General features: G+C 41.6%; 1 long non-coding RNA gene across 1 annotated transcript in view; it reads right to left on the bottom strand.

The window, feature by feature from the left end:
- Positions 1-95: 95 nt before the first annotated feature.
- The window catches only part of LOC118717301, a 40,341-nt gene continuing 13,091 nt past the window's right edge, over positions 96-27,345 (bottom strand). The window contains exons 2-4 of the long non-coding RNA XR_004987411.2: positions 26,043-26,133; positions 23,581-23,683; positions 96-202 (exon numbers count right to left, since the gene is read on the bottom strand). This is a non-coding gene — a long non-coding RNA (uncharacterized LOC118717301). The remainder of the gene's footprint in view (positions 203-23,580; positions 23,684-26,042; positions 26,134-27,345) is intronic.

Raw genomic sequence — 27,345 nt, 5'->3', positions numbered from 1 at the left:
CCTTAGGTATATTGGTGGTCGCCAACAAGAATTCAGTATTGCATAACACCTTTAATTCACTCCTCTTTCAAGTTATACCCTCCACTTATGACATTATGTGTTCATGTCAGGTCTGCTTTATGGACATTCCGCTTGTCTCATGACAGGATTTATTCAAAACTCCCTGTACCAGGAGAGTAGACATTACTTATGCAGGTATCATCTGTAGAATGAAAACAACAGGGAGAGAGTCTTTAAGAAGGCAGCATGGTGTGTTGAGAAGAGCACTAGATTTGAGGATCAAGAAACCTGAGTATCTAGTCCTGATTTTCCAGTTTTGGAATTTGGAAGCATTGGCAGAGACAAACAACCAACTGCCTTTAAAGCTTTGTTTAGTAGCTTGGACTTTATCCTGTGCACTGGGGCATGACAGGGTCGGATCAGAGTTTTTGAATAACCTTTTTGGCAACAGTTGTGGAGGGTGGATTGAAGGAAAAGCATTGGATTGGAGGCAAGGAGGTGGTTAAGATATAGTCCAGGTGAAAGGTAATGGGGACATAGACCAGGAATGAAGCACTGGAGATGGAAAAAGAGATCAATAAAGAGCCTTTAGAAGCAGAACTGACAGGAAAAACTTAAAGACAATCAAACATGAGAGGAAAGAAAGAGAAAGAGGGAGTCAAACATGAATCGAGGATTCAGAGTGCCTTGCACAAACAGGAGTAAATATTGTTTCTCAAGCTCTTTGTTGTAACTGCATAAATGTATGTGTACGCGTGGGTAGGCAAGCATTGTAAAATGAATTTCTTTCCAGGGCTGGTGCCCACCTCCACATTATACAAAATGGACTATATCAGTGTTTTCCAAACTTCAGTCAATTGTATACCTCAGTCACAATTTTTGTCATATTCAAATAGCACCTGCATTCCTTCGTTCTTTAAATGAAGTCATTTAAAACCTCAACGCTTACTGCAGGCTCATCCTAAAACAAAATCACATATGTGAAAACATGACGTTTATGTGCTAGTTATTTGTCTATTCATATTGAAACAAATGCAAGGCCATTAAATTAAAATGTATCTGTTCCAAGGGTTGGCAAAAATAGGTTCACAGTTATTCATATGGAAAATAATATAGTTTAAAAATAATAATAATAATAATAATAATAATAATAATAATATAATAAACTGTTTCTCATACTCAGAACTGTATGCCTACTTTTGCTTTTGCCCACCTCTGAATATTACCAATCCTATCTAATAAAGAGGGAATATGCTAATTGATTCTCACTCTGTTGCAAGGATGGTGGCACCCAGCCCTTTTAGTCCTGCCTAGTGGCAGGTGCACAGCAAGGCCAGGCCTACCTGCCTCCAGAGTCCCCCAGTCTCCTCAGCCCCCCAGGGCCGGCCCAAGGTGTAGGCAAGCCTCAGATGGCAGCTGCTCAGGGCCAACTGAGGCTTGCCTACACCTCAGGCCAGCCAAGGCTTGCACTGTCAGCAGTGGCAGCAGCAGAGGTGTGATGGGGTGTCACCTTCCCCTGATTGCCAGGTTTCCTCCCGCCCCTAAGAACTCCTGGATTGTGAGAGGGGGCAGGCCAGGCGGAAGGACCCGTACCATGATTTTCATACACCAGGCCTCTAGTAATAACAATCATCATCATCGTTATAGTAGTAGTGGTAGTAATAGTATTATAATACTTCCCATGCCCTTGGCTATATGCAGGCCAGATTTACAAAACCCCTGACCCACATGATACCTAAAGCCATTAGGATTATACTGATTTTGCTTTTTATACCTTCCTCTTGGTTTCCATTCAGATTGTATCTGGATGGCAGGTCTGGTCATTGGCAAAGCCTTGCCCTGTAGGCAGTGACCTTTAGCAGAGCTGGGCTTGAGGTTGTCTTCCAAACAAATGGGGTCTGACCTGGAATGTCTTTTTAGCTCAATGTCTCATATCTGAAAGCCGCTGCAAGAGCAGACAAGCCAGATGAGCTGGGCCCCTTGCTGTCTGCAGCCAAGATGCTCAATGCAGGAGCTGCCTTTGGTGGTCTCTGCAGGCTCAGCTGATCCACAGGCGCCAGACACCAAGCTCATGGCTGGTGAACGCACCTGCGGCAGTGTGAGCATTCCGCAGACACTCCTCCTGTGTACCCCTCCCCCATCCAGACTGGGACTGAGATCAGGATCAGGACCAGCATTGGGACTGATTGGGTGCAAGCCCACAGCAGCTTCTTGGTCATGGGTGCGCCAGTATAACCCTAGGACAGGCGCGTGGAGGCTGCTGCAGAATGGCAGTGGCAGTAGGCACAGAGGGGCCAGGATGAGCAGGAGCAGCGCTGTGCCCGGCTTGGGCTCCTTCCCCACCGCCTTCCACTTTGTGCACTACTACATCTCTTGGGGTATGTTGGATCCTGGTTTCAGCCCGATCCCAGCAGGCCACACCTAGGGACCCCACCAGTGCCTGAATCTGTGCACTGGGCTTTAGTATACATACAATAGTAAAAGCCATTGTCAATTCTATTATGGCTTATTTTAACTGTTGTATTATTGGAATTATTATTTTTATTTACTTATATTTTAAAACTATAGCAACAATATTTACTTTCAACCTCACTACCACCATTTTAATGCATTTAAAAATTTACCATAAATGGTCATGATCATGACTGTCAACATATAAAGCTGTCAGAAGACTTTCCTTTTCTATCATTGTAATTAGTAGAGTTAATCATTGCAATTAGTAAAGAACTCGGTTTGTATAATTTTGGGGAAAGTAGGACTAGGATCTAGGGAGATTATTTCCTGTGCAAAACTAAAAAGTTAGAGGTAATTTTCCCCCAGGGTGCCCCTCCCTATTGTAAGTATCCACTGTTCTCTCCTCTTTACCTCACTTCATCTCCTAGACTCCACTGTCAAGTCTTCATTCACACTGAGGTGTTGATGGTTACTGCCCAACACAGCTATTTTCCTTAGAATGTGAGTTATGTGGAAATTAACTTGTTACTAATAATAGAGTACTAAAGTCTTGTTACTAATAATAGAGTACTTTTTATTAAGTCTGAGTTGACTCAATGTTTCCCCTGAAATAAATTCACCTGGTCTCCCTTACTTCTTTTGTGGGAGAAGAAAAATGTGTGCTGGTAAATTATGTGACCTCTTCGTCACAACCCATGGGGATAAAATGATGTTCCATTAATAGCCGAGGCCACTTCAGATTGCCCTGGGAGGGAGTTGAGCTTAAATGTCTGCTTATTTTATTTTTAATGTTGTCCAACGATAATTTTTAATAACTTCACCAAATCGATATTGCAAGTGAGGAAGAATGATGCTGGAAACGTGTGTTAGTGAAACTACAGATATTATGATTACTTAAAAGATAAAGTGATAACACAAATAAAATGTACAATACTATTATTCACAATGGGTACTCAATAAATATTCATTAAATTAATGAGTGAATTAATATTTAAAACATCAGAAACAAGGTTTGTTGATGCTTTGCTGAATATTTACTCATTTTTAACATAATCTGTGGTGTAAGAAATAATAGTTTCAAAAATGTTTTTCAGAAGAGTTTAAGATTCTTTTAAAACCTATCCTATCCTATATAATAAAAGCCTAATATGCAAATTGTTTGACTGGGAGAATTTGACCACTCACTATGATGTGTGCTAATCACTAGGGGCGAAGCACAGAATGTGGTGGGCATTGGCAACCAATAGTGGCGCCTGAAGGTGGGGCCACCACCCAGCTCCCAGGTGCTGAGGGAGCTGGGTTGGGAGGGGAAGGGATGGACTGGCCCCAATCGATCACCCCATACGCGAGATGGTAGAGCAGGTGAGGGGGCAGTGCCAGGCCACAGAGGGGTGCCAGGCAGGGTGCCAGACAGGGCTGTGAGGTTGGTGGCATGAGCTGGGGCCTGATCCCTGCAGGCCACCCCGAGAGAACCCATCCATGTACGAATTCATGCATTGGGCCTCTAGTTTTTATATATTTTAACATAAAAATAACTATTTTTAGGAGTGGAACAAAAGTCTTAAGTGAAAAAACAAGACATAAAGAAAAAAAGAATGGTAATGTTTGAGGGTATGAGGCAGTGACAATTGACCTCTAAATTTTGTACAGAACCTGTGGCCTCAGGAATATGTTACCTAGAATGTAATGTTTTTATGAATACCTTATCTACTTTAGAAATATTTTCACTGCTGTTTTCCCTATTCTTTGCCTGCTCCCCTGAAGTTATTTTGTTTGTTAAATAAAACAAAACTGAGTTCTCTAATAGGAGTAAGTCTTTGTCAGCCAAAGTGAGGAAAAAATTTGAAAAACAACAATTTGAGAATTGGGACCTTAATATTCCCGATGCCCCCCCCCCCTTTTTAAGGCTACCTCCACCTTTCCACTCCCCCCTCTTCTCTACCACCCCTCCCCCCACCCCACAAATACACTTCATAGCCTTAAACTAGAGGAAGAAGGCTCCCAGAGTAAAAATGAGGCAACAGCCAACAGGGTGAACCTCTGCACCACACCTGTGGGCATCCCCACCCCTTGTCCACTTGTAGAGTCAGCCCTGCTGCGCTGCTCTGTTTTTGCGTCCCATGTATCATTTCTGATTACTGGAAAAAAGTGGAGTTGGGACCATTATTGGGAGCCACTGATCAGAAGTGCTGCTTTTACCAGTTGAGTAGAACATAGATAATCCCTCCATTGCCAGCCTGCTCACCCTGCTCCTCCCCCAGCCGTCCAAGAGGAGGATGACTGAGGTCTCTCTGGCTCGCAGGAGACATCCAAGTATTTTCCTCAGGGCACCTGTCAATGGATCAATTAACTTGCTACTCCCAAGCAATTTTCCCAGCAGCAAAAGATTTTTCAGTCCTTTTAAATTTATCTAAGGACACAAACTATGCAGGACATTCAGGATATAAGCTGTGTGAGCAATAAATAACAAAGCACTAATTGCATCTAGTGGGCATAGAATTTCAGTGACTTCATGTTGGCTAAATATAGGCGAACACTTGGTGTGTAATGCGTGCCAGGGAGAACCATGATGCAATTATCCTTACTGGAAGGGGGAGGACAAGGGTCAGAAGGCAAGAAGGAGATTGCCGCATAAATGGTCACTTGTAATAGCCTCAAACTCCACTGTGTCCATGGCTTATACATACACACACACGCCCTCCCCTAAGACAAAGGAAACATTACTATAAATAGCTTTAAAAGAACATAAATACTAAGCTTCTGACCACAATTAAAAATAATTGCTTTTGTTTTAAAATTTAATTGCTTCCATTTCCTTTTTAATCTTTATTGCAAACTCATACACCTTAAAACATTTAGAAACAAGTAACTGCTAATTCTTACTGAGCAGCTAACAGATGCCCGGCACTGCCTGCTATTGGGGCTTTACATTATCAACTTTTTTGATCATCACAATAGGTGTAATCATTAATCTCTGTTTTACATTCAAAAAAGAACAAGGGATGAATTGGGTTCAGCACCTTGCTTAAGGTTATCTATTTATAAAAGGAAAGACTGGGAGTTAAATTCATGTTTGCTTGATATCAAATGCCATGCTCTTAAACTCTAGACCAGTGCTGTTCAACACACATATACTTTGAGCCACATATATAATTTAAAAATTTCTAGTAGTCACATTAAATAAAACAAAAAGAAGTGAGTGAGATTAATTTTCATAATGTTTTATTTAACTCAATATATACAAAATATTATCATTCCAACATTTAGTCAATATGAAAAATGATGAGAACCCAACTGGGGTGGCACAGTGGTTGAGTGTCAACCTATGAACCTGGAGGTCATGGTTCCATTCCTGGTCAGGGCACATGCCTGGGTTGTGAGTTCAATCCCCAGTAAGAGAGAGTTGATCAATTATTCTTTCTCATCATTGATGTTTCTATCTCTCTCCTTCTCCCTTCCTCTCTGAAATCAGTAAAAATACATATATATTTTTAAATCCAGTATATATTTTCCACTTGCAGCAGATCTTTATTAGGACTAGCCACATTTCAAATGCTCAATAGGCACCTGTGTCCAGTGTCTTCCATACTGGACAGTACAGGTATGGAAAGAACATTTCCATCATAGCAGACAGTTCCATTGACAGTGCTGCTCTAGATTCCACTGGCAGTTGAAAAGAAAAAACATCACCTATAAACTCCATCTATTTCATCTGGATTACAGTATGCACAGATATACTGTCATCCAGATAAGGGTCATATATAGTTTTAATTAAAATTTTAAACATATATTTTTATTGTTTTCAGAGAGAAAGGTAGAGGAAGAGAGAGAGAGAAACATCAATGATGAGAGAGAATTATTGATTGGCTGCCTCCTGCATGCCCCACACTGGAGATTGAGCCTGTAACCTGGGTATGTGCCCTGACAGGGAATTCAACTGTGACCTCCTGGTTCATAGGTTGATGTTCAACCACTGAGCCATGCCAGCCTGGCAGATTTCATTAATTTTTAATGATTATTTTTTTAAAATGAAAGCTTGCAAACCTCCAGTGGTTTTTCCTCCTTGTAGGTATGTGAGGCAGCTTTGCTGTGCTGAAAATAGCATGAGTCTTGGAGTCAGAGGGCTCTACACTTAGCACTGTGTGACAGTGGATAAGCTGTTCTCCAACACTTGGTTACCTTATCTGAGGAGGAAACATGTAAGTTGAAAAATACCTTATAAAGAAAGCCTCTGTTAGTAAATATCTCATTCTTCTTATAACATGGGCAATATATTACTTTTTAAATCATCACCCAAGAATATGTTTTATTGATTTTAGAGAGAGAGAAAGGGAGAGAAAGAGAGAGAGAAACATGGATTGGTTGCCTTCTGTACATGCCCCAACTGGGGCTTGAACCTGCGACCCAGGTATGTGCCCTGACCAGGAATTGAAACCCACAACCTTTTGGTATATGGGAGGAAGCTCCAACTAATTGAGCCACCTGGCCGGGGCAACAGTATGTTCTTACACAGCCATAAAGAGGAGAAAAATCAATCAATCAAAACTGACCCAGACTGACACAGATGTTAGAACTAACAGAGGATGTTGAAACATTTATTTTAACTGTATTTCACACATCAAAATTTTAAGTGAAGAAATAGGAGGTATAAAAAAAGACCCAAATAGAAATGAGAATTATAAAGATGAAAAATGCACTGGATAGGGAAAACAGGAGATTAACAGGTATTACAGAAAAAATATTAGTGAATTTGAAGATATAGCAAAAATCCAACCCAAAACTATATATATATATATATATATATATATATATATATATATATATATATATATAGAGAGAGAGAGAGAGAGAGAGAGAGAGAGAGAGAGAGAGAGAGAATATAAATAAATAATTTAAAAAGCACCAGTGAACTCTGGATAGCTTTGAACAGCCTCATATATGTGTAATTGCAGAGCACAGAAAAAAAACTATTTGAAGGAATAATTGACTGAAAAACTTCTAATTTGATAAAAACTATCAACCCATAGATCCAAGAAACATAGTAAACCCCAAATATAGGAAACATGAAGAACACTACACCTGAAAACTTTCAAGTTGAGTAACTATGCATTTATTTACTCATATATTTAAGTCTAGACATGGATTTCAAATTAAATCTGTCCTCTGCCAGTAGAGAAAACCTTAGAGGCCTTCTGACTGTCTTCCTGGGACCTGTGGAGGAGTCAAAAAGAAGACTGGGAAAATTGATTGATGGTAATCTCTGCCACCCACTGTCTATATATGAATGGCTCCCCCTCAATCTACGTAGTTCACAGTCCATACATCTGTATCTAGTCATGCTGGAAGTGTTGGTCTCCTTTTGTCATCCCACCCTGGTAGGTTCTCCAAGAAGAAAAGGGAAGGAGAAAGAAAAACCTAAAAAACCCGTCCTGCCACATGTTTGCTATCTGAGTGTTTAACCTCTCCATTTAGACTATAAACTGCTGAGGGCAGCCCATACGTCCTCTTTATCCATGTTCCCTACACAGAAACATCTAGCACCCAGATGTGCACGCAGCAGGCATGAGCGAAGATTTGTGGATTATCCGACTGATTGAAACATTCAACCTGGGCTTTGTCATGGAGAGTGGGGGTACCGGTACCCCCAAATTCCTCTGGAGGGGATGCTCTCCGTATTGGCCTTTGCTCTCCCTCTGATGATGGACATAGGACAGAGGCAGTGGGTGCTGGGACTGCACTTTGGAATCTTCATGACGGCCTCTCCTTCAAGCAACTATTGCACTATACTCATTCTACCAGCAAAACGATTTTCACTTGTAGTAAATGTTACCTGTATGTGTCTGCCTTCCCCTGCAGAGTGTGAAAACTTGATGCAACACTAGCACATTAGAAGGCAATCAACAACTTGGTGTAAAAAAAGCAAACATAAACAAATATGTTCACGAGAGAGATCCTTTTCAAGGAGGACGTAGTAGAAATTGCAGCTAGGGTAAGAAAAGCAGACAGAACGGGGACACTTCAGAGCAGTGCAGAGCAGGGGAAGGGGTTTGCACCCTGGTTGCCAAGTGGTCCATTTCCTGTGCATCTGACCCCTTCTAACCCAGCCAGATCTGATGCAACCTCCTCCTTCCCACCAGGGAAGTGTGTGTGTGTGTGTGTGTGGGGGGGGATGTTGAGGGAGGAGGGTAAGGGTTGAGAGGGAGAGAACATGTTTCTGCTTTCAAATGTACTTGTTATAATCTTTGCCTCAGGAGACAAAACAAAATTATAGCTAAGCCTACACATCAATGAGCTGCCTTGTAAAGGAAAACATCAAACAACCTTTTGCACTTTGGATTTTGATCCACAATAAAACTTTCCACTAGAAACCAATTTTAACTTCTCACTACCTCCATGTCAATAGAGCTTAATGAGACTTGATGTGGCCTCCTCTTTCTCTGCTCCTTTTACTCAACACTGCTGGCCACACCCTCACGCTGGTGCATATATATTCCCATTCAGCCCCTTTCCAACTGATTTATCAGAGCATTTCCCTCTTGTCCTTTGAAACACAGATGGTAGCACTCAGCTGACAATCTGGGGACCTGCTCTTAGGGTAGTGCTAAGGTCTGCTTTTGGCAGCTCTAGGGGCACTTGGCAGAAGCTCCTACTTGCTTCGGTTCCAGGCAGATCCTATGCTTTACTTATGGTAGCTTCTGGCCAATGGGTAACAGGGATGGGAGGGAGTCTCTAGGCTTTGGCCCTCCATGGCAGAAAGTGACTGGAGAGGTTGCACTGCACAAATTAGGACACTGAAGCACAGATCTATTAGGTGACTAATCTAGGATCACTTTCATTAATTGGAAGAAAAGAGATTTGAACCCACATCCTGACTTCAGAGCTCACAGTCTTAGCTAAGGTCTTTGAGAGGAGTGAAGACTGGTCATTAGTGCAGCTGATTGGCATGATGACCGAGTGTGTGTGTGTGGGAGGGGGGGTTGTGGGGGGAGGGCGACTAAGGCTGGCTGGCGGTGGTTACTACATTGTTCTCCTTTCCAATATTCTTATTCTTATTTTTTTATTTTTAAAAATTAAATCTTTATTGTTGAAAGTATTACATATGTCCACGTCTTTTCCCCCCATTGACCCCTTTAAGTGCTTTTTGGGCTGTGTGTCTGACACTGGGCCAGGTATTGGGCACATGAAGGTTAAGTAGCATCCAGGCCCTGGCCTTGTGAGGCTCAGTCTCAAGTGTGGACAGTTCTGTGTAAGGGCTGTAATGGCTTAACCATGGGAGTCAAGATGGGGAAGTGCCCTGCTCAGGGAGGGATTTATGGAGAAAAGAGGTATTCAGCCAGCTTTAGAAGAGAACTGTGATTCTGGCTTTATCTCTTTTCCTCCAAGTTATGTCCAAGAAATAGTGTACCCCAAGACTAAGGACTGTGTTTTACTTATGTTAAGTAAGACTGTGTTTTACTTACATTAATGTAAAAAACCATTGAAATGAGAGAGAATCATTGAACCGCTGCCTTCTGCACACCCCTACTGGGGATTGAGCCTGCAACCCAGGCATATGCCCTTGACTGGAACTGAACCCAGCACCCTTCAGTCCATAGGCTGTCACTCTACCCACTGAACCAGACCAGGCAGGGCAAGTTAAAGTTTTATTTCAGACCATCCTTTTAGTTTGCAAGACCGCCATGCAGGCCTTCCCCGAACTTGTCAGGTTAGGACTGTAGCCGGCAAACTGCAGCTCGAGAGCCACATGCGACTCTCTGGCCCCTTGAGTGTGGCTCTTCCATAAAATACGATGGCCTGGGCCAGTCTATTTTGAAGAAATGGTGTTAGAAGTAGTTTAAGTTTAAAAAATTTGGCTCTCAAAAGAAATTTCAATCGTTGTTCTGTTGATATTTGGCCCTGTTGACCACTGGGTTAGGATGAGGCCCCTTTCTACAACACTTAACTTCGTGTCTTCAAAGATGCTAGGGATAATGAATGGCATATAGTAGGTGGGTATGGAATAAATGTATATGGGATAAATGAATAAGTAAGCTGATTAAACAAAATTGATGGTAAAGAACTCTAATTTGGGAGCAGAAGCAGGCAAAATAAACTTAGGAGATCCAGCAGGAATGAAAACCAGAGTGATGCAGAACAGGAAAAACCCTTTTACAATCAATCAACTCTTTGCTGATAGTGAACAAGTCTGCCAGAAGTCTGCTCTCTGATTGTGTCCCTCTCTGTGGTGTGGAGGGAAGAGAGTAGTTGTTCCCTGTAGGGTCCTCAAGGATGCAGCCATTGAGTCTAGATCCTGGGTAGGAAGGTTACTTCCCAGAGAAAGTTAGTTGTGCTTGTAATCAGATAACATACATCACTCCAGAAAGCCCTCCAAACACCACAGATTTAATGGCAACTGGCCATGTCCTGCAACTCCCGCTTCCAACCAGCAGAGTGGGACCTGCATAATTTTATCACCCAACCCAGGTCACCTTGGGCCCTCTCAGATTATTCTCAAGGTGAAGAGGGAGTGATAAAACCCCAGGGTCAAGCCCCACCTAAGAAACTATGAAAGAACGTTAAAAATAAAAATGAATTATCATTATCACAAATTTTAAATTTGAACTCAAAGAAAAACCACACCTAAATATCTAACAAACAAAGACTTCTTAAATAAATGATGGTATATCCATGCCATGAGATATTTAGTAGCCATTTAAAATGATAGTATAGATTTGTATTGACATGAAAAGACATTTAAGACATATTAATAAGTGAAAAAATAAGTTATAAAATGGCTTGTAGATATATACATGGTGGGGCAAACGTAGGTTTACAGTTGTGAGTACGTGAAACAGTTTATTCTTATATTATTATTTGTTAATTATTGTATTATTTTCCATTCAAATAACTGTAAACCTGCTTGTGCCCATACACAGAAAAAAAAAACCTGTGCTACATACCTAGAAAAAAACAAAAACAAAAAACAACTGGAATAACATAAGTCAAAATGTTAAATGTTGATTATTCCAGATTCTATCCTCATTAATAACTTTTGGGTTGTTTTCTCTTTCTATTCTTTTTTTTTTTAAATATATTTTATTGATTTTGTACAGAGAGGAAGGGAGAGAGATACAGAGTTAGAAACATTGATGAGAGATAGACATTGATCAGCTGCCTCTTGCACACTCCCTACTGGGGATATGCCCGCAACCAAGTTACATGCCCTTGACCGGAATCGAACCCGGGACCTTTTAGTCCCCAAGCCAATGCTCTATCCATTGAGCCAAACCGGTTTCAACTCTCTTTCTATTCTTAATTTGCATACAACATGTAATCATAAAAGGTTTGCCTGAGTGAGTCTCTTGGATGACTTTAAAAGCAGACTGCCTGACCATGGGGTTCATCAACTCCTCCTACCCTGAGAATAATAGGAGAGGCTCAAAGGTGGTTGGAATAGGTGATAAGATCATCCCTGATCATATGCTGCTGATTGGAAGTTGGAATGGCAAGAAGCTGGCAATTGCAGTAGAATTTGCTGTTTGGGAGGTTTTTTTTGGATAATAGCATATAGTCCTGATTGCAGGCTATGCTAATTTTCTCCTTTCTGCTCTAGTTTCCAGAGTCAATGGTGGCTCATCAGGTGATTGTAGACTGGGAGGTGAGAGCTTTTCCAGACAGCAAAGATGGCCTAGGTCAGCTCTGATAACCCTCCCCCACCTGCCAGTTTAATCTCCTCTCTTTTTCCAGTCTAGTCTCAACTCAATCAGGGAAGAACCTGGGCTGGGAGCAAATCACTTTCCTCACCATTATTTCATTGTCTGCATTTCACCCCTGCCCCAGAGGCCAGCTCACTTTTCCCCTGTAAATTATTTATATACAAAAACTCAGAAAAGATCCTTGGTCTTCTCCTCCCAATTCCTCCAGGGTCGTGCCTCCAGCATTTTAACTCTCTCCCTCCATTGTCTTCCTGGACATCTTCCCTAGTCTGAGTGTGTCTGTCAACTTCTTTTAGAGCTGGAGTTTGGGGAAAATGAGGAGCTGGGTCAACTGCACCAGTTCCCAAAGAAACAGACCGTTGGGCTATTTAGCAATATCAAAGCTTCTCTCTCTGGCCAGGACTGGAGTGGCTTCCACAGTCATGCTGAGCTGCTCCATCAACGAGGACAGAGAAGCTCTTTCTCACTTAGCCTTTTTCTCATACATGCCAATGAGTACCCCCATGCATGTGTACACAGAGAGAGGAATATACCACATCCAGAAAAGACATGCACACAATCATGTATACATGCATGCTCCGTATATACCTCTTCAGACACATATAGACAGACACCAAATGTGTTCTCCTTTGCATCCATGCCTATAAATATATACACATACCATAGATAACATATAGGCCTTCAGACAGGCATTTGAACATGTATACAACATGCAGACACTCACAGATACAACTGCATATCCTCACATATACAGATAACAAAACTTGCACACATATGTAATCACATGACTCAAACATAAGCACACATAAATCTACAACAGACAGAAAAGACGGCTGACAGATCATCTGTTGCTAGACAGAAATCATACCACCCACCTTGACACTGGGGTTGCTTTGTTTTGCAGGAAGTTTCTGTACAAAGTTGGCTGTGCCTTTGACAATGAGTTCACCCCTTTTATGCCTCTTGCTCCACAGCTAGCTTTCTCCTCCCTGTCACCCCATTTTTCATCCATAGCTGTGCCTGCCCAAGGGGAATGCTAATCGCTATGACAGGAACTGTTTCCACCTGTTTACATCCCTGCTTGCCTCCCCCTAATTCCATTTTAGACTCTGCCAAGCAGCAGAGGAGGCCTGCTGTGCAGGGCCCTTGTGCGAGGGGGAAAGGAATGAGCTAGAGGACAGTTGGAGTGTGAAAAGGACCCGTCACTAAGTGACTCCCCATTCCAACAGCCCACACACAAGATGCACATAATTGCTTTTAGCACAGTGGGATGTATAGAGATACAAAAGGTCAAATCAAGGATTTGTCCCATAATATCTTTGCTAAGCAGCAGCGTCAGACATTGGAAAAGCATATTCATGAATAGCGTTGCCAGAGTGTGAGGCAGGCTTTTCAGAGGCGGCTGTGTGTTCCCTCTTTGAGGTGTGCCTGCCGTGGTGATTGGATTCACACGGAGCAAGTGACTTCTCAATGTTCAACAAAGCTCTGCCTGTGAATTGGACTAAATAGACTACTTGGCAGGCAGCTGAGATAACTACGCTAAGTGAATTTCATACTTGCTCCCACTCCCCTTGTGCCCAAGCCTACTAGAAAATGCAGGATAAAGGCCAAACTCCTGAGAGTGGCATTCAAAGCCTCCCACCATCTGACCCGATTCTATCTCTCTAGGCGCTCCCCAACATGAATGTCAGATGCCCACTGCACTGGGCCCTTCATTGGTCTGAACGCATCAGGAGACTCACTCCTCTGAGGACTTTGCCCATGTATTCTCCAGCACACAATGTCTGTCTTCCCTTCTTTATTCAAATCCCATTTATTATTCAAGCTTGACTCAAGTCCTAATTCTACCAGACCTTTCTTTGTCCCCCTCCCTAGAAGTGACCATGCCCTTCTTGGCAGCTGAATATTAGAAGAAGAAGACAAGTCTGTATGCAGTTATTGGTGTTAAATATTGATGAGTTAATTGAGGCTAGCGAGTTGAGAACAGTCTGTGAGGTGGGGAGGGAAAACTGAAGCAGAATCCAGTTCGGAGACTACTGCCATCATCCAGAGCAGGGAGGTAGATTATATGAGCCAGGGCGATAGTAGAAGAAGTAGGGAGTAAAGGTTAGATGCTGTTACATTTGAAGGTAAATCTGAAGGGAACTGTCCAAGGACTGGTTGTGGGGTATAAAAACAAAGTTAAAAATGGCCACAAGCCGAAACTGGTTTGGCTCAGTGGATAGAGCGTCGGCACAGGTTCGATTCCAGTCAAGGGCATGTACCTTAGTGGCGGGCACATCCCCAGTAAGAGGTATACAAGAGGCAACTGATTGATGATTCTCTCTCATTGACGTTTCTAACTCTCTATCCCTCTCTCTTTCTCTCTGTAAAAAATCAATAAAATATATATATTTTAAAAATGGCCACAAGATTTTTTGCGTAAGCCAGTGATTTCAATAGGTGTGCTACAGCAGGCACACTGGTGTGCCAAAAACACTTTTAAAAACATGAAATACCTGACTATTTAGTCAGGGGCACTGTTCTCTTTTCCCTTAGATTGTGAAATGGAAAAATGACAACAGCTAACACAACAACAAAATTCTTGGTGTGCCTAGAATTTTGGTAATTAGTTTATATGTGTCCTCTGATGAAAAAAGTTGAAAATTGCTGGCATAAGCATTTACTGATATGCAGAAAGAACACATCTGGATAATGGATATTAAGAGTTTAGTTTTGGCCGAAACTGGTTTGGCTCAGTGGTAGAGCGTCGGTCTGAGGACTGAAGGGTCCCAGGTTCTATTCCGGTCAAGGGCATGTACATCGGTTGCAGGCGCATCCCCGGTAGGGGGTATGCAAGAGGCGGCTGGTCGATGTCTCTCTCTCATCGACGTTTCTAGCTCTCTATCTCTCTCCCTTTCTCTCTGTTAAAAATCAATAAAATATATTTTTAAAAAATATATCTTTAAAAAAAAAAAGAGTTTAGTTTTGGACATATTTTAGGTACCTATTAGGCATCCAAACAGAGATGGCAAGACTGAGAAGGACAAGTAAGACACCAGAAGAGATGATATCCTGAAAGTATTTCAAGGAGAAAAGCATGATCAACCACTGTCAAATATATTTAATAGGCAGAGTAAGATGAGGACTATACACTGACCAATCCATTTAGCTACTTGGAGGCCTTTGGTGACCTTGTCAAGGCTGGTTTCATAAAACAGTGGAGGTAAAAGTCTGAATTGGAGTTGTTTCAAGAGAGAATAGTCAACTTTTGAGAAGTTTTGCAATAAAGGAAAACAGATCAATGGGGTAGAATAGTGGAATTAAAAAAAAAGGAATTTTTATGGGGGTAAAAATACTATCTTTAAAACACACTGGCCCACACTCTCTCTTCCCTTCTTCCTCTCGTCCAGATACAAGGACTGCTTTAGGGTTTACCAAAATGAAGTGCCCTCTTGAACACTCAATGATTACAGAAATTCCCTTCCAAGTTTCTCTGAAAATCAAAATGACTCTTCGTATAAGCCCATTCTTATGGCTCTGACCACATCAACCTTTCTTCTGCTCAACATTATGGCCAATATATCACTTTTCCTTCCAAATTTATCTTGTAAACCCATGAAGGAAGGGAGATGTTTCTCAGAAGAGCCATATATTCCCCAGTAAGTAATAATGGCAAATCACAATTTTCCCTAGCAACTTCATAATTAAAAATGTAATGTTCTTCTCCATAGGAGGGAAAAAAAATATCTGCCATAGCAGCTGCAGAGATGTAAAATACATCTTCAGTTTTCATGAAATATATTGTGTGTCGGGTCCATAATTTCACTAGCCTATTGTATGGAGTAAGCTATTGCAAAGGGGGTCTGTCATGTCTCCATTATTACCAACCCCCATTGGGGTTTAATTACCTTCAAGACTATTTGCAACTATGGTTTCCCCATTTCAAATCACATTAGGCTAACATTGAGCCTATAACTTACACTTTGGGATGTAAATATGCAGCCCTGTCTGTCAGCGTATTATACTCGTTAAGCTGTTTCTATGTAATGTGAAGGAAAAATAAATAAAATTATCCATTTTAGTCTGAGACCCTATGAACCATTGGCTTTGTAATTGAAGGTCACCTCTAGGCGGGAAATACCTGGGAGGAAATACCACTCATCTTTCATCAGCTGTACTAGTCTGGTTGGAATACTCTCACTCTCATGCCAACGTTAGTGAAAAGGTTAGTTACTCCAGTTAAGGCCACAAGTCTTTCTGAAATGGCTTCTGGGTTACCTGCGGTCTCTGGCTTCACAGACAGCTGCCAGTTAGAGTTGCACAATGATTGTGAATGGTGCCTCCTACCGCTGTACAATGTACAACCTCACAACCATATGCAGCACCCTGTTTCAGGGAGCTTACAAGGGTAGAATGAGAGAATGCTAGAGTACAAATACTTGGAGTTTCTTCCCCAACAACGGCCCTGCCTTTACTGCTACTGAATCCTTTTCTGTGCTCACTGGGCTGATTCTTACTCGAGAGTTTCAGCTTCTCTTTGATACTTCCCCAGCCAGCACTTCCCCTCCTCCGCCCCTCCCATGCCCCCAATCCCCAGGTTGTGTTGCCTTTATGAAATCTCTGGTCTGATCTAATCTCCAACAAGCAGCCTCTTTTGCTGCTCTCTCTCTCTGACAAGCTGATTTATCTTGATGTGATGACCTTTGGGACGCTTAAGCCGTGCTGACCTCTTTGGGGAGCTTGGCTTTTGTGGTGCTGGGAGCCCTCTCTCCTGAGGGCTGTATCAGCCTAGTCTTTGTCATACCTGAGCCTGTTTTTCTAAAAAGAACTTTGGAGGGCAGCCCATGCCATGACTAAAGGTGTGGACACCTGTCCTTTCTTAGGAGGTCTTGCTCTCATCCCCAACTGTCTACTGAGCAAGAGCCGGGGGCCAGAAGGGGCATGGAAACCTCAACCACCATCACATCAGTTAGGTTATAGCCCTTTAGACACTGGACAGGCCAACAAAAGAGGCAAAACATTACGCGTCATATCATGTGTGTTACATAATCATGTATCATATCATTTTGTACTTGTTAGCTAGAACTGCCATAATAAAATACCACAGACTGGATGGCTTCAACAACAGAAATGTATTTTCTCACAGTTCTGGTGCCTGGGGGTCCAAGATCAATGTGCCAACAGAGTGGCTTTCCTCTCTCCTTGGCTTGCAGATGGCCACCTTCCTGCTGTCTCTTCACATAGCCCTCCCTCTGCATGAGCTCTGGGGTCTGTGTTCTAAGTATCCTTTTCTTATGAGGACACCATCACGTTGGATGAGGGCCTACCCTAACAGCCTCAGTTTACCTTAATCTCCTCTTTAAAGGCCCTGTCTCCAAATCTGAGGAACTTGGGGATTAGGCCTTCAACATACGGATTTTGGAGGGAAACAATTCAGCCCATCATGATATGAGTCCCCATTCCAATCATCAACTTGCACTGAGGTCGCACACAAAAAGAACTGTCTCAAATTGCAGTGTGGGAGATTTCAGCTGGATGTAAGACAGGTTCAGGCATATCCCAAATGAGATGCTGGGGTGGAATCAACTGGAAGTGAGGAAGAAGGAAGAAAGAAGAAGGCAGGCATCCTAGAAAACATACATTCCCACCCAGTGAGGACCATTTCTAGAATTAAGAGGTTAAACTAAATGATTTTTTTAACATTAATTAATGCATCAACATGAATTCATTAAGCAAACGTTCACTAAGTCCTCACCATGTGCCAGACACCTGGGACCCAGAAGTAAACCAGTGAAGGTTCTTGCCCCAAAGAGGACTTACGCATTCTGACATCTAAACCTTGCGTGGGTTGGGAGGAGGTCTGTCTTCATGAATTTATTTCCCACTTCCTTGAATGTTAATGAAACCCCAGAAGGTAGTACAGGCTTGTGCATTTCCTTGCTGGCAGTTAGCCGTGCCCACACTCAGGGCAAGACCCCTTATCTGATGGAAGCTTGCATAAAGCATAACCTCCCCAGGTTTGGGACATCTGAAAGACCATGCACCTTGAGTTGGCCCAGGGAAGCTGGAGACATTTCTAAGCCCTACACCTGGGGCAAGCAGGGGAGAGGAGGCGTGGCTGGCACACAGTGGAGTCACTGTAGCCATAAACCATGAAGTCTGGGATCCAGTAGGCGCTGGCCTGATGCCACTGCAGCTGCAGCAGGGCAGGCACACAGTCCAAACCAGACACCTCTTCCCCTTGCCACCCCCTGTCTCCACCAAAGCTCAGTTACACTCTCCCTAGGAGCCCACCAGATGCCCCTGAGAATGTGTGGCAGCTAGAAGCAAAGGAAAGGATGCCAGTCCCTTCCCTCTAGAATAGATCAAAGGCACCAGATGCCTCCATCCAGAAGGTAAGTCTGCCACCCAGTGTCTAAGGGGGAGCGGTGCAGGGGCAAGCAGCTTCCCTGGCCCTGCCAGTTGTGCTCAGCCCGTGGAAAATTCTTCCACCACCCTCGCTGAGGGAAAACCATTGTGCTTTTAGAGTGGATTTGATTTTCTTGAAACAGCTAAAAATCATTCTAAGCTAAATGGTTACTGGTGGGAAGACAAATAACACAGATTTCCCTCTATGATTTGTAACCATCTTAAAGGCAGGCGACTATTTTGAAAAACAAAATTTTTCTTTTTCAATTAGTCCCTTGAGGGGATTAAAAGTCTCATTATTATTTTTTTAAATATATTTTATTGATTTTTCACAGAGAGGAAGAGAGAGGGATAGAGAGTTAGAAACATCGATGAGAAATAATCATTAATCAGCTGCCTCTTGCATCCCCCCTCTCCCCCCTCTGGGGATGTGCCCACAACCAAGGTACATGCCCCTGACCAGAATCAAACCCGGGACCTTTGAGTCCACAGGCCGGTGCTCTATCCACTGAGCCAAACCGGTCTCGGCAAAAGTCTCATTATTTTAAAGACAATAATGTATACCATGGATTCCTACTAAAGTACATTTTTAGAAGAATTTAAATATATCTTTCCAAGAAATGAGTGTTGGTGCTGCTTTTTCCATGCAGGCCTGTCTTTTATAAGAAAAGGAGAATGGCCTGTTTGGTTTATTCTGCCGCTGAGTAAGGAGTTGTCCATACAGCCTGATGGAGCTCAGTCTCCACTCAATCCTGGGGTCTCAGAGCTGAGCCTTAAACCCAGAAACTGGGCCCTGTCTAGGAGACTGTTTGTCATGAGGCTTTCTGAAGAGACTTAAGATCTAGGAGGAACACGAGGCAGGAGATCAGCTCATTGTTTCTCAAAGAAGGTGTGGAGTCTAGTGCTCACACCAGGATAGCAAAGGGCCTTCCATCTGAGGACTCAGAGGGAGGGGCCAGGAGGTCACAGCAGCAGAAGCTCAGCTGTTTGGTCCTTTGGGTTCATGGTTGAATGGCCACTATTTCCCTGGAGAGGAATAGGAGAGCCAACGCCTCAGACCAACCCTGACTGAGGTGGGAGAGGCTCAAGAGAGGCCTCCCCACACCAGCCCAGCCAGTCCCTGGAGGTCAGGCCTCAGGTGCTCAGCAGCCCTGAGCTCCTTGCGCCCTGAAAAAGGCCTCTCCTAAAACTAAAAAAGAACTTTATCTTGGAGCAAAAAGGAAACACTCCCTTCCCTCTCCGCTCCCCGATCTCATAGGATATTTGCTGACTTTAATATTATCTGAGCACAAAGGGTCACTTCAGTTGGAACGAGTCTGAACTAATCTTTTTAAATATGGAACAAGGCCAGGCCAACCCTCACTTGGCCTGAGTGCTTGGCAACTCCATTAGTCCCTTGATCAACAGTATTCTGGAGCTGGAGGAATTCCAGCTAATAAATAGAGAAGGAATAAAATATTTTTTTTAGCCCTGCCCAGATGGCTCACTTAGTTGGAGAATCGTCCCATATACCTAAAGATTGTGGATTCGATCAGGGCACATACCTAGTTTGCTCTATTGATCCTCAGTTGGGATACATATGGGAGGCAACTGATTGATGTTTCTCTCTCACATTGATGTTTCTTTCTCTCTCCTTCTTTTCTCTCTCAAATCAATAAGCATATCTTCAGGTGAGGATTTAAAAAAAAAAAGAAAGAAAAATTTAAAAATCACTAATACTCCAAATTAAATAATGAATGTAGGTAATAATCATCAATGGATACTAAAATAATCCGATGAAAGGTTAACAGGGAACTTTGTGGGTTGACACTACCTACTGAAACCTACTGATCAATCTTGGCATCATTAAAAGTGAAACAATCAGCTAAAACCTGTTTGGCTCAGTGGATAGAGCATCGGCCTGCGGACTGAAAGGTCCCGGGCTCGATTCTGGTCAAGGGCATGTAAAATGGTTGCGGGCACAGACCCAGCAGAAGGCAGCTGGTCGATGTTTCTCTCTCATTGATGTTTCTAACTCTCTATCCCTCTCTCCTCCTCTCTGTAAAAAAAATCAAAAAAATAAATAAATATATATATATATGTATATATATATATATATATGTATTTTAAGTGAAACAATCAGACAGTATATGCCTGATAATAACAGCACCACTATGAAATATTGTGCCTAAACATACTGATCAACTCTAAGCAAGGCTCTAAAGATAACTACCAGTTTACAGGAAAGACAGAGGGTAGAGGAACACATTCTCTTACTCAACAAGAAAGCAATCAGACAATACAGAACAGACAATGCTCAGAACAAATACTGAATATATTTTTATTTGCTAAATCTAGCAGCCCTACACCCAAGCCAGAAGACTTGAAGCCATCCTGAATTCCTCCCTCTTTTTCCATTCTTGAATGCATTCCAAGTCTTGCTGATTCTTTTCTATACTTCTCATTCTGTCCTCCTTCTCTATCTCCATGTGACTTTCCTATTCGAGCCATTGCCCTCTATTTCTTAAAAGCTCCTTTAATTGGCTTCCACTTGGCCTTCCTGTTTCCAGCCTCATCCCTTTAATTCATGCACAACAGGTAAACTGTTCTTTCTAAAAGGCAAACCTGACCACAGCACTCCTCCACTTAAAATCCTTCCTTGGTTCCCCATGGCTTTCAGGATAAATTTGAGACTGATTTTAGCTGACAAAGCCCTTGATCATTAGATTTCTCTCTAGCTATAGTCCCATTCCTCTCAGGTTCTAACCCAAGGACCATTTGGATATTTATAACATCATTCTCAGGTTATACAAAATTATCAGCTTAAAAATTGGCCTGCTATATTCGGTCAAATGTTTAATTAACTCACTCTATAATTAACTCACCCTAATGCTTTGGCAGGACCAGACCAAATGATTTTGCAGGCCTTATGCGGCCTGTGGGCCAGATGTTCCCCTCCCCTGCTCTAACCCATCACACATGGCCCAGCCACATCAAGCTCTAGGAGCCCAAAAGAGTACCACACCATCCCTTTTGAAGGTGTATCTCTATTCTTGTTAATACCAGCAACCTCACACACATCCTACTCTTCTCATTTGCCTGGCTAAATCCTACTCTTTCTATTAAAAACAAACAAACAAAAAACAGTTTAAAGGTCACTTTCTCCAAGAAGTCTTCCTAACTTATCGTTTTAAGCTCATATTTTTGCTCCTTGGCACACTGTATTATAATATCAATAGTTGACTTATCTGTGTGTTTCCCCAACTACATCATTTTAAGTTCCTTCAGGGCAAGAACTGTGTCTTAGCTATATAAAGTCAGCAACTGATAGAGTAATCAGCACTAGTAAACAATAAGTGTTTATTAAACAAATGATGGTTCTTTAGCATAAAATGTTCCTACTCTCATCTCCTGCTGATCCAGCACGTCTTACTTGGATACTCCCCTCCATTTTCAGATGTGCACCTTCCTGCCTGTAGTATCTTTATCCTCACTGAAACTCTGGGCTTTGATTTCTATGGCTCAACCGTGATGAAAAAGCTTCTTGTCCACTCCATTACGCTACCACCGAACGGATGTAGAATAAAGAAATGACACCTTACCAAGTGAGGCCCTCGCCAGTTCCTCACCCAAGCTGAATTTCAGATCATGATACCAGTTGACATCGGGCAGCTGTTAGATGAGAGATTTTCGCCTGCCATCCCAACCCCCACGATTTGCCCCCAGCCCTTCCTCATCCCCTGGGGAACAACTTCTCTTTTGTTTTGGGCCAGTGTTTAGCAAGAGCAGGCACCATGCCTTGTTTGAGCTGTGATCTAACACCAGCTGACAGGTGGGTTTCAGGGGTGTCTCTGGGGCCGTGGCCTGTTTAGTGGATTGACCACTCTAAACTCAATTACAGGAGACTTTCACGCTCCATAAGCAATTCCAGGCCCTTTTTTGATAAAACTCTGGTGAGTAAATAAGTCATGATGATGAGAGGGGCTCTATTTAATATTCATTGAAGTACACATGTTTGGAAATTGGAAGCAGAGTTTAATCCATTTTCATATTTATAACAACATACAGTTTTAAAAGGGATTCCTCTTTTTCTCTAGCATTCTTGTCAATCTCTCCTTTGGAAAGCTAAAGGTAAACCAGACATACATTTTAAAATTAAAAATATCTAAAATTACAATTATTAAAGTCTGAGTTTGAGATGTTAATTTTCAACTCAGAACCAATTCTTGCATTTCCTTTGAACTCCTGGGACAGGTAGGTAACAGATAAGCCATCGCTATTTCTGATGGCTAGATTTTTGGATTTAACTTTGTAATTAAGAGCTCAGCGAAATGAAGAGATTCAGAAGATGCTAGTCTCAGCCCCAAGATCTTACAATTCAGGGGAATGTTTACTAGCCATTTCAAGTAAATGCCAAAGCGCCCCTTTTTAAATAAAGGTAAAATTCACAAAATAGCAAATGTTTATGCTCACCAAAAATTATAAGACTATTCATTGAGGGAGAGCTGAGATATGAGGAGAAAGAGTTAACACAGTGAAGGGTGTTGAGCACTGTTGTGTAGTGCCCTCCCCTCCACTTTTTTTTTTTTTTTTTTTTTGTGGGGATGAATGTTTAAATATGGTGCTATGGTTGAAGGCTTCTCTTTTAATAATGCAACACATGGCTTCCTAGGGGGGCAGCAGTTGATTTGGAAACTGAATATGCTGCACTCTAAATTCTCCTCCCCGAGGAAGGCTGACTAACTAAGTGCCATGAGCTAGCATGGAGACTCAATCTGTCAAATCAACTTGCTGGAAAAGCCCCATGCGGAATCCTCTCCAGTCTCCAGGAGCTAATGTGAGCAGACACTTGTGACATTAGACAGTGTAGCAGGCCTGGCATGAAGGAAAAGTTCACCATCCACCGACAAGGTGGTCTTTAGATAAAGAAATCAGTGCACATTTGTTAATGTAACAACTTGGAAAAGTACGCTTTAAAAAACAGCTGCTCTATGGGGAGAAAGGATCAAAAGAAAAAGAAGGCAGTAACAGTCCCTGGAAGCTTTCTTTGGCCTTTCTGTACCTTTGAGGCATTGCTTTTTCTACTGGTCCTTCTTCTAGGCTGGGGTATCTTCAGTTAAGTGAGTGAGTCCCAAACTTTGCCACTCCACAAGCCACCGCTCCTCCTAAAATTGAAAAGAGGGGTGGGGGGAATAAAAAGCAATGAAGAGGGAAAATTTTTTTTGCCTTATTGGGATAAATAACATCTTTCCTATTTCAGATGGGTGATCAACCGACTTTCTAAGTGAGAACTGTTATCTATCTGAAGGAAAACTGAAGTGATTATTACCTGGAAAGAGATGGGTGATAAGAGGATATTACTTCTGTGTCTGATACAAAATAGAAGTATATGTCTATAACAGGATAAAATATTTTAAGAATTAAACAGCATTCTAGGGGAAAATATAGTTATTAATATCAGATAAACAAATTTGATTGTGTTGAGTGTCTGACTCAGGTAGGTGGTTTTGCCAGTTATTTCCCCTCGGAGGGATGAATTTAATAAGGATAGAAATTTGCTATAGCATGCTTATTGCATATTTAATTTAGAAAATAATCTGATATATTTTTGAGTATGACATGCTGAATCAGCTCTTCCATGGCAGCTGTGAGAGCACAGGTTCTGGATAAAGATACCTGAATTTAGGTCCTGGTTCTGCCAGTCACTAGTTTGTGTTTGAAAAGTTGTTTAGGAAAAACATTTATCTTATAAGATTATTCTGAAAACACTTTTCTCCTGGGAGTTTCATAACATAAGTTAATATATGGGAATTTCTCAGGTCAATGTCTGTGATATACTAAGTGCTTCATAAATTTGGCCACAATTATTATTTAAATGAACCTAAATGGGTTCCCAGAGTTATTGATTTTAACAAAAAAACAAAAAACAAAAAAGGTTTCTGTGGTCAAATAAGCTTATGAATCAGGTTTAACACAATTAACCTTTTAAAAATATAGTATTTTCTAAATTAAATGTATATTATGACTATCCAAGGGAGAATTTACTTTCAAATATTTGACCATATAAACTTTTTTCATAACTGATGCTGTTCCCTATGTGAAAAAACAACAGTATACTAACCTGTGATTCAGAAGTTAAGAAATTTTTGAGTCATGGTAATTGGTTATCCTATCGGTCTCATAGGTCTCAAAGCACTCCCTTTTTAGAACAACATTTTGTAAAGTGGGATTGGTAGGAGGCAGAATCCGTATGTTAAAACACAGACCCTGGAGTTGGACAGACCTTTATTTCAATTTCCCAAACAAGCTATTTCATCTCTCTAAGCCACAGTGTCCCCAGCTATTGAAAAGACAGTAATAGTGATATTTACCCTCTAGGCTTGCTCTATAAATTAAATCAGGTAATGCCTGGCTCTTAGCTATGAATGATGTATTTAGTCCAACAGTGGGGCTAATATTTGTCAACAAATAATGAATTAGTTATTCTATTCTCAACTAATATCTGTACTCATTCAGAGCCCTTGGTCCCTCTAAGGTTACAGTAAAAAAACACACAAAAAAAACACTGGAATGGGAATAAGCATCTGTGGGTTTTAAAGTACCCTTTGTGCGTGATTAAGTAGTTAGTTGATGAACATTAGGACATGTTTACCAAGATTACCACACCCCTCTGTGCTTAGTTTTCTCTTCTGTGAAAACAACCATACAGCAGCACACCCTGCCTACTTATATCAGAGTAACTGTGAGAAACAGAAATACTTACATACATATGATTTTCTTAAACTATAAAGGCCTATAGCTTTTTCAGAAGTAATTTATTATATGTTTACTTAGTCTTACATATGATGCCTCATTTTAATCCTTACTATGAGGTGGTATTATTATACCTATTTAGAGATGAGGAGACTGAGGCTCAGGGAGTTTAAGTACTGCTAATTTCTCCCAAGGTCACCAGTCTTATAGAGCCAAGAATCAATTCCAGATCTGTCTGACTTGAAAGTGCTTAGAACCATTGTGCTTTAAAAAAATAATAACATTGCCCGTCGTGTGGCTCAGTGGTTGAATGTTGATTTATGAACCAGGAGGCCAGAGTTTGATTCCCAACCTGGTCACTTGCCTGGGTTGGAGGCTTGATCCCAGTATGGGGCATGCAGGAGGCAACCGATCAATGCTACTGTCTTATCATGAATGTTTCTATCTTTCTCTCCCTCCCTTTTCCTCTCTGAAAATAATTATAACATTAAAACACATTTTAAGTTAGAAATTAGTATTGGCCACATACAATTCATTATTTTGCAGTTCTACAGATACCTTTTTGATGTTGTAAATGAGTGAAGATGATGAGTGAAGATGAAGCATTGGGTAGGAAACAGAGTGGCCAATACAGAATCCAGTGTCTTAATTGGATGATTATTATAGACACTGGCTAATTTGATTAACTTTCCCTATGACTTAAGTATATTTGCCATAATTATCACAATGACTAGCATGTTTGAGGTCACAAACTCCAAAAAGTCCAGTCACCTGTGTTAAATGATCTCTACCTCCTGAGAGTTTCTGGATGACAAGTTGACATGCATGGCAAGTAGTTTCACGAATTGCAATAGAACAAGGTCTGTCAGAGAAGGAAAATCTATATTAATCATATGCTATAAAACACTTTTTGTTAGTTACATATATTCCTTTACTTTCATTTCCCAAGAATAGCTCAGCTGTCAAAGCATTTCCATGATTTCCATAGTTTCGTCAAATACTGTGCGATCGAATTATTGCTCTGAGAGAAGCTACAATTAAAACACTTTAATCACTGTAACAAAGGATCCTTATTGAAGCTGACAAAGATGGTGAAATCTGATGAATAATTGGTCAGGTTAATCTTTTAAAAAGTGAATTAAACTGCTAACAAGTTAAATCACTGTGATTTTCCATATAAGCCTCCAGGGTGAATAGAGAATGGGAATATTATCATCATTTAAAAAAATATTTGCTTTCTTTGTCTCCCCTTTTGACTTGCACTGGAGGCCCAGGGTTAGAATTAGGGTGACCCTGAGGACCAGCTGGCAGAATAAGGTTGGTCCAAGTGTGAGGACATGTTCTTCACTTTCCTCCTCAATGATCCCTCAGTATTTCTAAGGAAGGCATACAGTGGATAGATGAAGACCCAGAAGTAATATGGCACCCACTTATCAGCCACTCTCAATGACTTCAAGTGGGTCCATCATGTGGTTCTGATTTTGTCCCCACTCTAAGCCAACAATCCATGACAATGAAGTCACTCTGGTATAATTGCCCCTTATGCCCTTTTTCCAGTCAGATTGCTTATCCTTCCAGATCTCTCTCCTATTTGCATTTCAATGACTGTGGAAAATATACTATGCTCTGAAATAAACTGAGATTGGCAAATATGAACTGGAAATTCACTGCAAATGGACAGAAGAGGACTTTTGAGCTAAAGTCTTGACTTGGGATAGGCCTCCACAATTTTTGGGAGTTTCAGTGGATGCTGTGATGAATGGTCCAGACCCTCTCCAGGAAGAAAGGGGTTATTCCCCCAGCTGCTGGGAGTGGCGATAGATTTGGTCCTCAGCTGTTAGCCTTGAGTCAAGAAAACTGAACACATTCTCCAAGGTCATACTTTCTTGTAGGGGTAGCTGACGTCCAATTATGGAGCTGTAAAGACTGGCCTGTTGGCACAGTTCCCTGTAGTGTTGGCTAATGTCTTTGTTGGGATTGCAATACTGCCCACTTTCTTCACTGGAGTCTTGACCAATAAAAATTCTGTTAAGAGAATAGACAATACCCACAAAAATTAACTTGCCCTGAGATC

This window comes from Pipistrellus kuhlii, unplaced genomic scaffold (assembly GCF_014108245.1).
Source record: "Pipistrellus kuhlii isolate mPipKuh1 unplaced genomic scaffold, mPipKuh1.p scaffold_m20_p_13, whole genome shotgun sequence".
Taxonomy (NCBI): domain Eukaryota; kingdom Metazoa; phylum Chordata; class Mammalia; order Chiroptera; family Vespertilionidae; genus Pipistrellus; species Pipistrellus kuhlii.
Note: the sequence above shows the minus strand (reverse complement) of the source record. Positions and strands in the feature narration are given on the sequence as shown.